The 14,428-nt window shown below is 40.7% G+C and overlaps 1 protein-coding gene across 5 annotated transcripts in view; it reads right to left on the bottom strand.

Annotated features, from left to right (window-relative positions):
* Positions 1–14,428, bottom strand: part of RASGRP3 (RAS guanyl releasing protein 3) — a 93,168-nt gene that overhangs the window by 60,492 nt on the left and 18,248 nt on the right. Inside the window, exon 1 of one of the 5 annotated variants that reach the window (XM_038397647.2) lies at positions 8,969–9,082. The exons of 3 other annotated variants lie outside the window; for them this stretch is intronic. The gene's annotated coding sequence lies outside the window, so the exon portion shown is untranslated. Of the gene's footprint in view, positions 1–8,968; positions 9,083–14,428 lie in introns of those variants that run through there. One more of the 5 variants, XM_038397650.2, reaches the window with a different exon arrangement.

Raw genomic sequence — 14,428 nt, 5'->3', positions numbered from 1 at the left:
CAACAACATACACTGCAATAGATCTCATGAAAACATAAAACATCATTGGTCTATCCAGTTGGTTTTCACAATGTTTGTTTACTAACGTACATCACTAGACGTCTGTAAAACAAGGGGAGAGAAGAGAACAATATTTACAGCCCAAGCTATTTTATCCTGAAAAAAGTCTGTGGGAGATATTAGAGATATGTATTTTTTTGCAGATTTTGTGCCTGCAATATTCTTTTAGCTTTGTCATTCTGTGACAATTTCAGTATATAAATTACTCTACCTGTAACATACCAGAGTTTTATATTCGACTAAGGATTTGGCTCCACTAGAAATTTTTAATCCTGAGTTAAACAGATTGCCAATTAATCTGAGGTAGTTAACACCTTTCTACAGGCTAGTGTGGGCTCTCCCCAAACATTTCTAGACTGGAACATAATTCCCTGATTAATTCATGTACGTGGGTGAAGGGCACTGGGAAGAGATTTTACTCTCCTCTTTAGCATGAGAGCATTAGTGTCTCTTGAATTAATTATTTTAATCAGAAATTTTGGAAAGGTTTGTTTGGTCACCTGACAGAGTATCTACAGCGGTAATTTGGAAATATATCAATCCAACTATTGTGTGAAAACCTGACTGCATTCTGTGTAGAGAAAATCCCAGGTGAAAAAGGAACTCAGATTAGAAGAGGAAATTAAAGAGTGGGAGGAATTAGAGTCTGTGACAACAGGAAAGGCTTGATTTAGAAATCATGGGTTAGATTTTTTTTTTAAAGACATTACAACCATACTTTAAAATATTGAGCACCCAATAGCAGAGCCAGATTTTCAAAATAACTTCCCTTCCATTCAGACAAATTTACAGTATAGCTGTGTCAACACTAGCAATTGCACCAATTTTATTCTATGCATGGAATCCATGAAGCCACTTAGACACCTAAATCTCATTTTTGGGCACTTAAGTCCCTCACTGCAATCCCATCACATCCTGTAGGTGCCTAAACTTACTTTGTGCCTAAGTTTCTCACACTAAAAATTCCCTTGGTGCCTACATTTTTGCCTCTAGACATGTGCTGAGCTGCCTCTTTCCAGGCTTCCCAGATGCCCATCTCCCACCTGAGTGCCAGAGCAATTTACAACCCGGGGGAAGGCTGGTGTTCAGCCACCTAACTTATCCAGGGGCCCGATCCAGTATGCATGCTCAGAAAGCACATACAGATTAGGTCCCATTCAAAATCTGGCTGGGAGGAGTTGGTGCTGCCTCTCACCTTATAAAACTTTTAGCCTGGGAGGAGGGAGACCCAGGTTCAATTCTCTCCTCTCTGCTTGAGAGAGTGGAAGGATTTGAACCCATGGTCTCCTGCCCTCCAGGTGGGTGCCCAAATTACTGGATTAGAGATGGTCTCTCTCTCCCCCAATCACTCTTTGTTCACAATAAGTCAGCATCAATAGGAGAGACTGAAGGAGACTGAGGCAGGAGTCTAACTCTCTCCTATAAGAAACTATATAGGTCCCTAAGCCAGGAGAGGGGTTCCCATTTGTGGATTGCCAGCAGAGCTAGGTGTCTTCCTGCAGCCTGGATTTAGGAACCTATCTCTGAGAAAGGGGCAGGGCATAACACATCAGCATCTCCCCCTGGCTTCTCTTATGCAGGGAGCCACCTAGCATTCTGGCATTTGTGGATCCCCTTCTCAGTGTCTGCCTCTCCCCATTCATTGTATAGGAAGCCTAGGTAACCAAATCAGGCCTCTGGACGTAGTTTGCTGTTCACAATAATTAATGTGATTTTCTAGGTACCTATAAACGAGGCACCATAATGCTCAGCACTGCATTGCCAAAATTCTTTTGCGGATTCGATCCTATCAGTTTCTAAACTGGATTAGTTCAATCAGTACAAAACTGTGTACAAAACTGTACTGCCCTCAGGTGCAGATTTTTGAAAAGTGCTCAGCCTCCAGTTGTTTCCATTGGGACACATAGCCAGGTTTCAAAAGAGCTCTGCTTTCTGAATTTATTTGAAAATCTTGCCTTTATTTTGGTACCTACCTGGGAGCTGAGCTCCTTTGAAAAGATGACCCAGTAAGCTATAAATTAGCTATTGAAAAAATGAAAACAACTTTCAGAAAGCCTCTTCCTGGGGTGTTTAAAAATAATTAAGGCTTTATCAGATATGGTGATTGTCAAGTTTTAAAATAAAGTGTTGTCACTGAAGGAAGCATCCTAAGCATTGGGATAAAAGGACTGGTGAAGATAGAAAGAGGGAATGTTTCCTAAGAATGAGAAATAATAGTGAAGCTTAAAGACAACACTAAGAAGAGACTTATAAGAAGTCTGGAAACTGTAGTTACTCCAGAAAATAGGCTATTGTGAATTTCACAGGGAAGAGTGAGTGTTTGTGCTAAAATGAGCAAGAGGACTCTAGTAACTGAGGGGGTTATTAGACTCTTAAGGAAGCCACCTGATAAGCAGTACAGTAAGCCCAGAAGTTAAGTGGTTATTCTGATCAGGATTGTAGTTCAGTATAGTGATAAAGCCTCTACAAATTCTAGAAGGCTAGCTAAATGATCTAGTTCCCAATCCCGCAAACACTTACACATGTAATTAATCCCACTGAATTCAGTGGGGCTGCTGATGTGCATAAAGTTGAGCGTGTATGTAAGTCACTGCAGGATCATGGCCTTACTCTGAGGGCTACGATGTAGTACGGCCAACCTAAACTCTTCAGAAGCAAGAGTAAGTCCCCTTCCCCCAAAATCACAAGATTGGCTTAAAACCATGAGAATTAAAAAAAAAAAAAACCAAGTACTTTTTCTGAGCCTTTAGGTCACACTTGGGTCATGTTTCCAAGCTTTTATCTGCAACTAAGAGCTGGAAACTTTCATTTAAAAAAATAGTAAGCTGAGATCTCAAGCACTCTCTTGATTCTGCAGCTGAGGCTTTAAGGAAAACATCAAGTGTTGTGAGAGCTAGCACCAATGGCTTGGGGCAGAGAGGAGTTAAATATTGGCCTTCGGGAGCTGATTGGTAAAATTAATGAAGCGATGAAAGAGTTATGAACTATGGTGAGCAAATCTCTAAGACTCATGTATAATGCTGGCTATTTCAGGAGGATATAGTTCTATGCAATGTTGCTGTAGCGGTGTTGGTCCCATAATATCAGGGACAAGATATAACCTCACACATCCTGTCGCTGATATTCGAGTTAGTGGGCTGGAATTCTTAACTGTGGAAAAGCCATTTCTTTATATAAAATGTAGGGGGATGCCAAGAATATGGTATAATAGCAAGAGAACGGACTGTAACCTGTAGCTCAAGACCCCTGTACTAGAGCAAGTAACATGTTCAGCAATCTATCAGCCAGAGTCAGACATCTGGCATGCCTCTAAGCTATCTGTAGATACACATTTTTAATGCTGCTTTTACATTTAGTGTATGAGAGAAAACAGAAAATATTTGTTGCATGTCAGAATACATGCCTGTTTTACTTCAGCATATATAACTTCCACTACTAAAGTCTGCTCATTGGCCTGTAACACTGAAAATCAGCTGTCTGCTTACAATAAGTGATGAGCTCTCTCGCTAATGAAAAATCCATGTTTCTCTGGCAGAACCTAGATGGGAGCTGCTATTTCATGCATTCCTTGCAGCTGCCATGCTCTTTGCTCTCCCCCGCCCTCCTTCCCCCCTACTTGGTCTGTGCTTCACATAGTGAAGCATCATCTCTTACTATAGGAGCTTCAGGGGGAAGCAAATGCATCACCAATAGAAGGAAAAAGGCTGAGGTATAGTTATATACGTGTATACTGGTATAGTTAAAGCAGTACAACTTTCGTGGTATATCCACATCTGACAGTACATCAGAGACTTCTGAACTACCAATATCAATGAACGATTCATGCTTATTTAAGGCGAAGTGGTTGTTTTCAGTTTGTAATAGAAAAATATACCAAATCTGGACCAGAAGAGCTCAAGTGCTTGAGTTTAACACTGACTGATAACTTGGGCAGATTCTTCAGACTTTGGAGCAGTCTTCCCTCAGCTGTGGAATTCCATATAATTAACCAAAAAGAAATGAAAGCTCAGAGATGGGAGTGTACAGTGTAGAAACAGTCAAACCAAAATATTTTTATTTGAATGTGGTCAGAGAACACAGTAGAAGGGGAGTAGTGCTTCAGAGAAGTGAGACACCAGATGTCCACCAAAACAATCAGAGTAATTCTCAGAGGAAGATGTATTTTCTCATGAGCCACCAACTTCAGAGCTGTGGATATTTCCACACTCCCACACACTGATCCCCAACCTGAATACACTTATACATATGCTTAACTTTTCCCATGGAAGTCCCATGGAAGTCCTATTCATGCCTGAAGTTCAGCAGGAATGCACTTACTTGATTTTCTTGAACCTTTCCTAAAGTTTAATTTCTCTCTAAATTTAAAATCAGATAAAAAACTATAAGGAGTACTTGTGGCACCTTAGAGACTAACAAATTTATTAGAGCATAAGCTTTCGTGAGCTACACTCACGAAAGCTTATGCTCTAATAAATTTGTTAGTCTCTAAGGTACCACAAGTACTCGTTTTCTTTTTGCGAATACAGACTAACACGGCTGCTACTCTGAAACCTGTCATAAAAAACTATGTAGAGGCTATAGACTGGATTTTGAATTCAGATAAAAAAATCTGGAGTTAGTTCATTAATTTCAATAGACTTGTCTAGATTTATGCGAATGTACATGAGATCAGAATCAGGTCATTATGTTTTAAGACTTCCATGCCTTTAATATGTGTTTTATGACTATTACTGTCTGATCTTTAAGAATTATACAGCCACAGCTGCAATTAGTAACAAGGTCTGAGGTCTGGAACTGCCTGAATCCCCAAATGCTATCGACTGAATACTCAAAATAACTTTTATAAAAAGTTAAAAAAAATCCTTATACTGTAAACATTTATTTTTGCTAAGCTAGCACTATAGTACTGGACACCAGATACTGTATTGTTCACCAAATATGTTGCAATGAATTGCTGTCTAAAATAAAGGGCTAACTTGAAAATATAGCAGTTATATTCAACAGTGGAAAAATCAAAACGTCATAATACAGATTTACTAGCAGAGGAACAATTATTTTTAAAGGTATTTGGGCAAGTTTTTTGTAGCCAGATCCAGACAATTTTGGGAAAAAGTCAAGCAAACCCCCACAACATGTTCAAATCTAGTTTCCTTTCTTTATCTGGGGATTTCCTAGGAGCTGCCCTGTTTACAATAGCATTTTCAGTGAAAGGATGGGTGAAGCTGTATTCGCTCTTCGGTTAGTTTGTAAAGCAGCAACATGCTTGTCCAGAGATCTGTAAAAGCAAATTTTTAAATTTCCACTTATTTGTATTTGACCTTCAATATGGATTTTTAGTTTAATAAGAATACATAAAAATGTTTTCTAAACTCTATTAATCATGAAAAGTAAAAGTAAAATCATATAGTAGGAAACTGCTAAAGCTCTGTGAGATAGGAGCATGTGCATGGTTTCTAAAGATGGACAAGGATGCCATCCTGCTAACAGAATCTGTTCTGTCTCCTCTCAGTAGAACCCAGTGTAAAGTAGTTACACTTTCTATGAAGTGGTACCAATATCATTCCTGTAATTACTACTATGTAACCAAAAAAAGACTCCATGGATTGTTCGTCAGTCAGGTCCTGATCCTACCAAGTGGTGAGCAGCTTCTGTGAGGAACTGAGCAGCCTCTATTTCTTTTGCAATTAATGGGTGATGCAGGTGCTCAGCACATCTGAGGACTGGGCCTTTACATCCTGGTCATGCAAAGACTTGACAACAGTTAGGCTGTCAGTGTGCAGACACCACTGCCTGTCATGCTAACCAATACTCGTTATTTCCTTGTTCTTCCCCCCACATCTGTCTACATCCATCTGTTGTGTCTTCTACTTGGAGTGTAAACCCTTTGTGGGTAGGGACAATGTTTTCATTCGGTGTTGGAACTGCACCTAGCATAGTGCGGTTCTGGTCTAAGATGAGGTCCCCTCGGTACTATGATAATAAAAATAAACACATGCTCAACTTTACACACTAGTAGTCCCATTGACTTCAATGAAATCAATGGGACCACTATGCATAAACCTGAGTGCATACTTAAGTTTTTGCAGAATCAGGTCCTTGATGGTAAGACTTCCCTAGTGCACAGATCTTAACTTCCAGTTGTCTGTAATGCACTCGACAGTCATACAGTACTTCATGAACAGCAGCAGTAACTATCCTCACAATTACAGTAGCATTAACAGAAACTCATCAGAAAGGCCAAGAACTGAATAGTCTGAAGACTGCAATACCCGTCTCATCCTTCAAAGCACATGGTCATTGCTTAAAAAACAACAAAGTGAACTTGAGATAAGGGTTGAAACAAAATAGCAGCATGGAGAACTTTGGGCTGTCATTCCTCATGTTTTCTCTGTTCTGTGGATAGAGGATTTGAGTACCTAATCCTATCAGTCACTCATTTTCGTTGAGCACTAAGTTGTATTTATAATGAAAAGATAAAAAAAGTAAAATAAAGGTACATTACAGATTAAGGCTAAATAACACTGATTACCTGTGTGTGTATAGTTTAGAACTTTTAGTTTTGTTTTCAATCTCATTGTATAAATCTGCAAAATTTAGATGATCATAACAGGAAATATACACAGTGGCGAGATTTTCAAAGGCACAAACTGTGTGCCTGTAGTATAGTGAAATAGTTATTTCTTTGCTGTTTTTTCAGAAATAACTCTCCGGTATCTGCAGATTATCTTGGCACGGTGTAGTTACATCATTTTCACCATGTAATAATCACCAGTGCCAGAGTCTGTTTTATAAAGCAGACTCTTTATGCTACTGACTGCACAGGTTTCAGAATAGCAGCCGTGTTAGTCTGTATTCGCAAAAAGAAAAGGATTACTTGTGGCACCTTAGAGACTAACAAATTTATTAGAGCATAAGCTTTCGTGAGCTACAGCTCACTTCATCGGATGCAACGCTTATGCTCTAATAAATTTGTTAGTCTCTAAGGTGCCACAAGTAATCCTTTTCTGACTGCACAGAGAAGTCCAAAAGGGGCTAGAATTGGCCCCACAGAATATTCTGATAGTCTGAAGGTTCTCCAGCTAGCACAGAGCAGGTATAACAGCTTTTTGCCAGCCCCCCACCCACCTCTCACTGTTCCTGGCATAGTGGGTGGGTCAGGTTTGGGGAAGGGCCAGAGAACAGAAGGATGGGGTGTGGCTGAAGTACTTTGAGCTCCACTTAGTCTGTGCTAGTGTTATAGCCAATAAAAAAAAAAGACATTTGGAAACTGGTGGAATTTCAAGCAGCCCTGCTTTTTTCAGCTTTAACATAGGTGAAGAATACCCACCAGTTTGTGGTGAGATAATATATGGAAAGCAGTTCTCATCCCAGCCTACCACCTTCCACTCCCAAAATACCCTTCTCTACCATAGGGTGAGGGAAAGGGCAGAGTTTGTACTCCAATATATTACTACCTCTTCTGGGGGTACTGGGCAAGAATCTGCTGATTTTCTCCTTCCCCACCTTGTGGTCTTTTTCATGGTGCTGTAGAGCTTGAACCCTTTCAATATGACAGAGATGCTTTCTGGAGGATTTCAGGCTTAACCTTAGCATTCAAAATAACATCCTTCATCCAACTTTTTTAACTTGCCTCGTAATGTGGTTAATTTAACTTTTCCCTCACAAGTATACAATAAAGACTAAAATCTTGCACACACTAGACTCTTCATGGCTCTAATCATAACCAGTGGCATTCAACTGGCAACACCATAAAGTGGTTAAAAGAAAAGATGTCAGAGCTAAATAAATAGTTTCCTGCTTTGCAAGTCAAAATCTTTGGACCTGTTGGCAAGCTGGCATCAGAAAAATTGTTCCGCCCATCTTTATAGGACAATAAAGGTTCAAAAGCTAGCTGGTGTTTGCATTTGACATAACTCTGAAATTGCCTTCTGACTTTATATCCATCATCTTGGACAAGATTCCACTGATCTCCACACTCACCCCTTTTCACCTACCTCTGAAGCATCTGGTACAGATCAATTCTCTTGGGCGGATACCAGACTCAATGGCCCATTGATATGTTCCAGTATGGCAATTCCTATGTCCCAGGCCTAAATAATAGCTGGTTGTGGTGTAAAAATTCATCTATTTTACAGTGTGTATTGTAACACTTATGTTTCTTGCACATTTCAGACCAATACACAGTGATCCTGGGATGTTAGGACACAAGATATCAGAAAGTGAAAGTAACTTAAAGAATCCAAATATACATTGGATTCTGAAGGCCAGAGATATTTAGGAGGCTTGGTGGTCCCTGTTTTTTGGCAGGATTGCGCATGTCTATTATCTAGGATTGTCAATCAGTGAAGCCTTTATTGGCACATCTTATGGTTTCCTCCCTGTATCTATCTATCTGCCTGTTTCTATTTTTTCCTTTCTAAAAATTCGGTCTCATTCATCAGCATACAACACAGAGTAACATCAGTCACAAGTAACTCTTTAAAGCTGGATTGCATCGTTTGATGGAATTCCTTTGTAGATTTTCAACATTAATATTGTAAAGTCAAATATAATAATGACAGTACTCCCCATTTGTGCCCTAATCCACTTCAGAGTTCTGTTTGGAGGTCAACAGAGAACAGAAAACACATGGACCATAAACAGCCTTTCCATATCCCCATCCTAGTAAACAAACAGCCTTTTCTCTTGCTAGAACTAAGGCAAAACAAGATACCCGTTTCATTTCTGCAACAGCGAACAATGTTGTTACTAACAAAGGGTCCAGAAAAATATAGTCATTCTCAACATGAATGACTGTTTATCAGTGAGGTGGCAAAATATGCCTCACCCTTAAGTGTTTTTGCAAGAAGTCTAAAATGAAAATAGGAAAGCACTGGCAGTTAAAAAAACAACAAGGAAAATCACTTACTGTACTTGGTTCTGCAGAGGTATTCAACACAAACATCACCCTTCCTTGTCCAACTGCCAAGTGCTAAAGCATGAAATGAGCAGCTGTTTCCTTCAAGCTGGGGCTGTGTGTCTTAACTAGTCACATGCCCCTTCTGATAAATCTCACTGCTGTGCCAGGAGGTCAGAATCTGAAGATCATTATTCTCCTTATTAGAAAACCTTTTCATAACAGCAGTCTTTGCTAAAACATTTGACTGGAACGTGGGGAAATGTGCACCAAGACTAATTTTTTTTTTAAACTTGACAAACAGTAGATAAGCCTTAAGCCAAGGCAGAGGCAGCTCAAATGGAAAGTTAAACGCATCCCTGTTGGTCATTCAGTTTTGTTTCACACCTTCCAAGGTTCTGTATTTTAATTTGGCCTTAATACCGGGAGCAGGATAATCCAAATGTTGTGTGGCACTAATCTCCCCTTCAAACAATGCTATGCCAAGCTTCCAAAGACCATGCATGTTTAAGATGAGCACAACCCTAAAGTTGGTTTGGGAATAGTTGGATTTCATGGGAAGCATGGTATCTTTGATGCTTAGATGTCAGGGTGAGAGATGCCTAATTAATACCTTTGATAGATTTAATATTTGTATTATGGTAGCACCAAGATAGGGACCCATTGTGCTAGGTGCTGTCAAACACATAGGGCCTGCCCCAAAAAATGTATACTCTCCTAAACAGAGAAGACAAACAAAGGGCGGATGAAAGGAAGCATCATTATCCCCTTTTATAGATGGGGAACAGAAACAGAGAAATTAATGCTGAAAACTTTCAAAGGAAATTAAGGGAGGTAGGCACCCAAATCCCACTGAAATTCAATGGGACCTGTGTACCTAATTGCCTCAGGCTCCATTGGAAACCTCAGCCTAGGGACTAGATTTCTAAAGGTACTTCAAATCCTAAAGATGCAGATAGGCACTTAAAGGGATTTTCAAAAGTGTCTAGTCCCACTTAGTGCCTATCTGCATCTTTAGGATCTGAAGTACCTTTACTGTCCTAAGTGACTTGCCCAAGGTGACACAAAGTCTGAGGCATTGTTGGGAATACAATCCAGACTGCAAATATACTGCCTTAAAAACAAAAGCATTTTCCCTAGAGAAGACAGGTTGCAAAATAAGAATTCAGGATGGAATTTTAAAAAGCATTTAAATGAATAAGCAGCACAGGTCAGTGGGGACTGGACTCCTAAGTAACTTGGGCTCTCGACAAATCCACCCTTAAACTAGCAGCCACCCAAAGTTTTTTTCTGAAGATTTGTTTATGGGGCTAACCAGATGGGGCTTCTCTGGAGACAGATCTGGAATTTGCAGGTGATAGGGGCTCACACACCACTGGTTCCCAATTAATAATTAATAGTGAAGATAGTAAACAGTTGAAAGATGCTGGATGCATCAATAGAACCAATTTAAATGACGGTGGGTAAGTGTAGGTGAGAAGATTGAGAGGGCGATTCTCTAGTGACAGTGCCTTTTGTGAAGATGAGAAAGACAAATAAAAATACAAACTGGTTTTTAAATTCAATGTTCATCCAAAATATGACATAGCATAATGTTTTGATAACCCAGACCCACTCTGGGGCAGAGTTAGGGCTGCCTGTTTAATCAGTAAGTGGTTTTCCAGAAGTTTGAAGTTGAAATCCAATCTTCCCCTGCCCTGCTGATAGCTGTGCAACTGGAGTGCAAAGGGCAGGGAAAGGTAACTTTAAGCCTTTTTTGGTCTCCCTGCTGCTGGGTCCTGCTAGATCCCTGGCACAAGTTAATTTACACTAGCTGGCCATGATCCCAAAGGACCATTGCAGGAATCAATCCCTTTTCCCCCCCAGCAATACCCATGAGTTTGGGAGTTCCCCATGTGCTGATGGGATGGGATCCTCTGAGTCAGATCTGAGTAGCCCTAAGCCCCAACATACCATAGAAATGGAGATTTAAACAGGAGTCAGCCTTTGTCCAACTCTTCTCTGAAAAGAAGGGGTGAGGCAGTAGGAGGCAGGAGACCATGGTTCCAGCTTTAGGAAATAGAAAACTCAAGTGACAGTGCTATTTGGATTTCAGGATGAGACACTGTGGCAGACTGGGTTTTAATCGGTCTATTTAGATTTCATCTAGGAGAAGACTTACTGGTAAGAATGAATTATGAAAGAAATGAAAACGCCTGTCTCTTTAAAAGCAGGAACCATCAGCTAAATCAGGAAAATCCTTAAAGAACTTTAGCTTGGACAATCTCCCAGAAAGTGGGTAATGCAAAATGTTTAGACACCTCTACAGTAGAACCTCAGAGTTATGAGAACCTCGAGAATGGAGGTTGTTCATAACTCTGAACAAAACGTTACGGTTGTTATTTCAGAAGTTTACAACTGAACATTGACTTAATACAGCTTTGAAACTTTACTATGCAGAAGACAAATGCTGCTTTCCCTTTATTTTTTTAATAATTTACATTTAACACAGTACTACTGTATTTGCTCTTTTTTTGTGGTCTCTGCTGCTGCCTGATTGCATACTTCTGGTTCCAAATGAGGCGTGTGGCTCACTGGTCAGTTCATAACTTTGGTGTTCATAACTGAGGTTCTACTGTAATGTGTTTGTATACCCTCCAAGAGATTAGAGAAACTCTAACCTACCTTGTGTAGGTAACACTGATTACAATGAGGAATGACTGGGGAAAACAGGAGCATGAGTCCCCGAGGGAAACAGCACTTTGGCAGGCTGGGGGTGCCTTATATGATTTGTTGGGCTAATCAAATGAACTTCTAAACGTATAATCAGAGAGGGGGGGAAGGAGAAGAAGATTGTAGAAGAGAAAAAGATGTTTGGCAGCAACTCAAAGACACTCTAAGAAGAAGAACTTGACATGAGACTGTCAGGCTGACTAAGGGGGTCATAGCCAGAGGTGAAAGTAAGCCAGTACGGCGTACCAGTAAGAAAGTGGCCGCTGGTACACAGGTGACATTAAAGCGTTGCTGAGGCAGCTCTTTAAGCACTATACCGGCAGGGCTCCTGAAGGGGGGGGGGAGGGCAAAAGGGGCAGCTGCCCCAGGGCCTGGTGACTTAAAAGGGCCCAGGGCTCCCAGGACCTTTAAATCGCCATTGGAGCTCCAGGCGGCATGGGCCGGGCAGTACTGAAGGACTGGCTGGGAGAGCCTGGCCCAGCCCCGTCCCTTCCGCCCTAGGCCCCGCCCCTTCCAGAGGCCCAGAGCCACCCCACCTTGCCCAGGACCCCAGGCGCCCCGCGTACCGGTAAGTCCTTGAAGTTACTTGCACCCCAGGTCATAGCACTATGTTTCCTCTCATTCACTGTAACTAAATTTCAGGTGAGCGTTGCAAAGTTCCAAGTTTGTTCCACATACTATTTCTTTTGTTTTAAGATAACCTTCTTAACAAATCTTGGGCCACATTCTGGACTCTACTCAGGGCCCTTTGCACCATTCCTACAGTCCAACATGAACAGAGAGCTGCAGAACATGCACTGAGAAATCTCCAGCTGGCATAATGTTGGGGGCAGTAGACTTAACCCTTGAGAGAGCAGCTGAGGATTCCAATAGTGTAGTACCAATATTATGCCAGTTCATGCCTTCTCCAAGCCTTGCAATTTGTGGTACGCTGAGGGCATGTAAAGGGTAGAAGGGCGCAAGGCTGGAATGTGTAGCCTGATAGTGCTGTCCCAGGATCATTATCCATTAGTGTTAGAGCAGTCTCAGGGCTGTTCTAACTTATAGTGGGAAGACAGTGATCCCAAGCTTCCTTCAGGATCAGGGTGGATGGAAAACTGACATAAACCCACCTATGTCAAACACTGCTCTGGCACAGCTGTGGATCTAAAGAGAAAGAAAGAAAACGGACTTGGGAAGATTGATTTCAAGAAAGTTTAGAAATAGAGTTTCTCTTGTTGAGGCCTTGTCTATCCTTAAAAATTTTGCCAGCATAGCTTAGTCAAGAGCGCAAGAAGGGAAGGGGGGGGAAGCACACCCTTAAAGGACATAGCTATTCCAGCAAAAGCCATCATACCATCAGAGTCCCTTTGGCAGAACAGCTTATTCACTTTGGGGAACTGGATTAAGCTATACTTGTTTAAAAACCAAACAAAAGACCCAAAAAACTTCTTTCAGCATAAGCTGCATCTTCTCTAGGGGGGATTTGCTGGCATAGCTGTACCAGTATATCTATATCAGCAAACACTTCCAAGGAGAGACAAAGCCTTCATTAACACCCTGCTCACTTATTCTTCGGAAGCCCCTTCTGCAGATGTCAGCATGGCCAACTCACTAAAAAGCCTACTTAATGTACCACTGAGCGATCAGGATCAGACTCTCAGTACTTTGTGGAATTGTCTTTCCTTTCTTCTTTTTCTAGAGATCTTTTGGTTTTTTTTGTTTTGTTTTATTGTCTCTCATTTCAATTTCAGCTGAATTTGGTCCCTTTTCTTATCCTTCATGTTTGTCTTTTTTAGCAAAGGATCAGCGAGGACACTTTTGGTTAGATTGACATTTCACATACACCAATGTAATTCTGGAATAGTACACAACTTCAGTCTCTTGTATTGTCACCTTTGTTACTCTGATGTAAATCTGCTGTTCTTGGTACTGGAACACTAATGTCTAAAGCTAAGCAAAGCAGAAATTCAGTGGAATCTAAACTGAAGTGCACTATATGATATTTTTATTATAGCACATTTATTGATTATAAATATTATTATAATGAACACCCTCAGGCAAATTCAGGGAATTGTTTTGAGCAGTGTTAAGTTATTAATTTATTTTAATTGTATAAAAGTAATTAATCTATTTGCTATTAATGATAATCGAGCAATTAAGTGAAAAGTTCAGACTGCCCCTTTGTCCTTGGCCTACTATATTGTGCATACGATTTAACATGTTACATAAACGCACTTCTGTTCTGAAAGCATGCAATACATCAGGCACCTCTATTATGGTGTGAGTCAAGGAGAGAGGGATTTCAGCCGTCAATCTCATTATCCTTGCTTTTGTGGGCTTCCCAGATTTTTATTATAGCAAAACTGCAGTTTTTCTTGAAGAGTTTTCTTAAAAAAGCAGCAAAATGTATTTTCTAAAAATTAAATGAAGGGGGAAAAAAATCTCAGATTAAATCCAAACCAAGATGCTTCATAAGTGATGCTTTCTCTGTATCCTACCTGTATGTGGACAGATGGCCAACTGCAGAGATGAGGATTTATGCATATAGAGGGGGCAGAACTGCAAGGTGTGCAATATGCATTATCTTCCCCAGGCTCAAAGAAACCAGCAGGGAATAAATAGAAAAATGAATCCTACCCAAGGCTGGTTTAATGTTTGCATACCACTTTTTCCATGATGGAGCCCCACTCTCTTTTGCGGGCGTGTCTGGGTGCAGTTGCAGGCAAGTGAAGCTCAGTCAGCTTGGCTCCATTGGACAAGCTGGGATGAAAGAGGCAG

This window comes from Dermochelys coriacea, chromosome 3, assembly GCF_009764565.3.
Source record: "Dermochelys coriacea isolate rDerCor1 chromosome 3, rDerCor1.pri.v4, whole genome shotgun sequence".
Classification (NCBI taxonomy): Eukaryota; Metazoa; Chordata; order Testudines; family Dermochelyidae; genus Dermochelys; species Dermochelys coriacea.
This window is presented reverse-complemented; position numbering and strand designations above follow the sequence as displayed.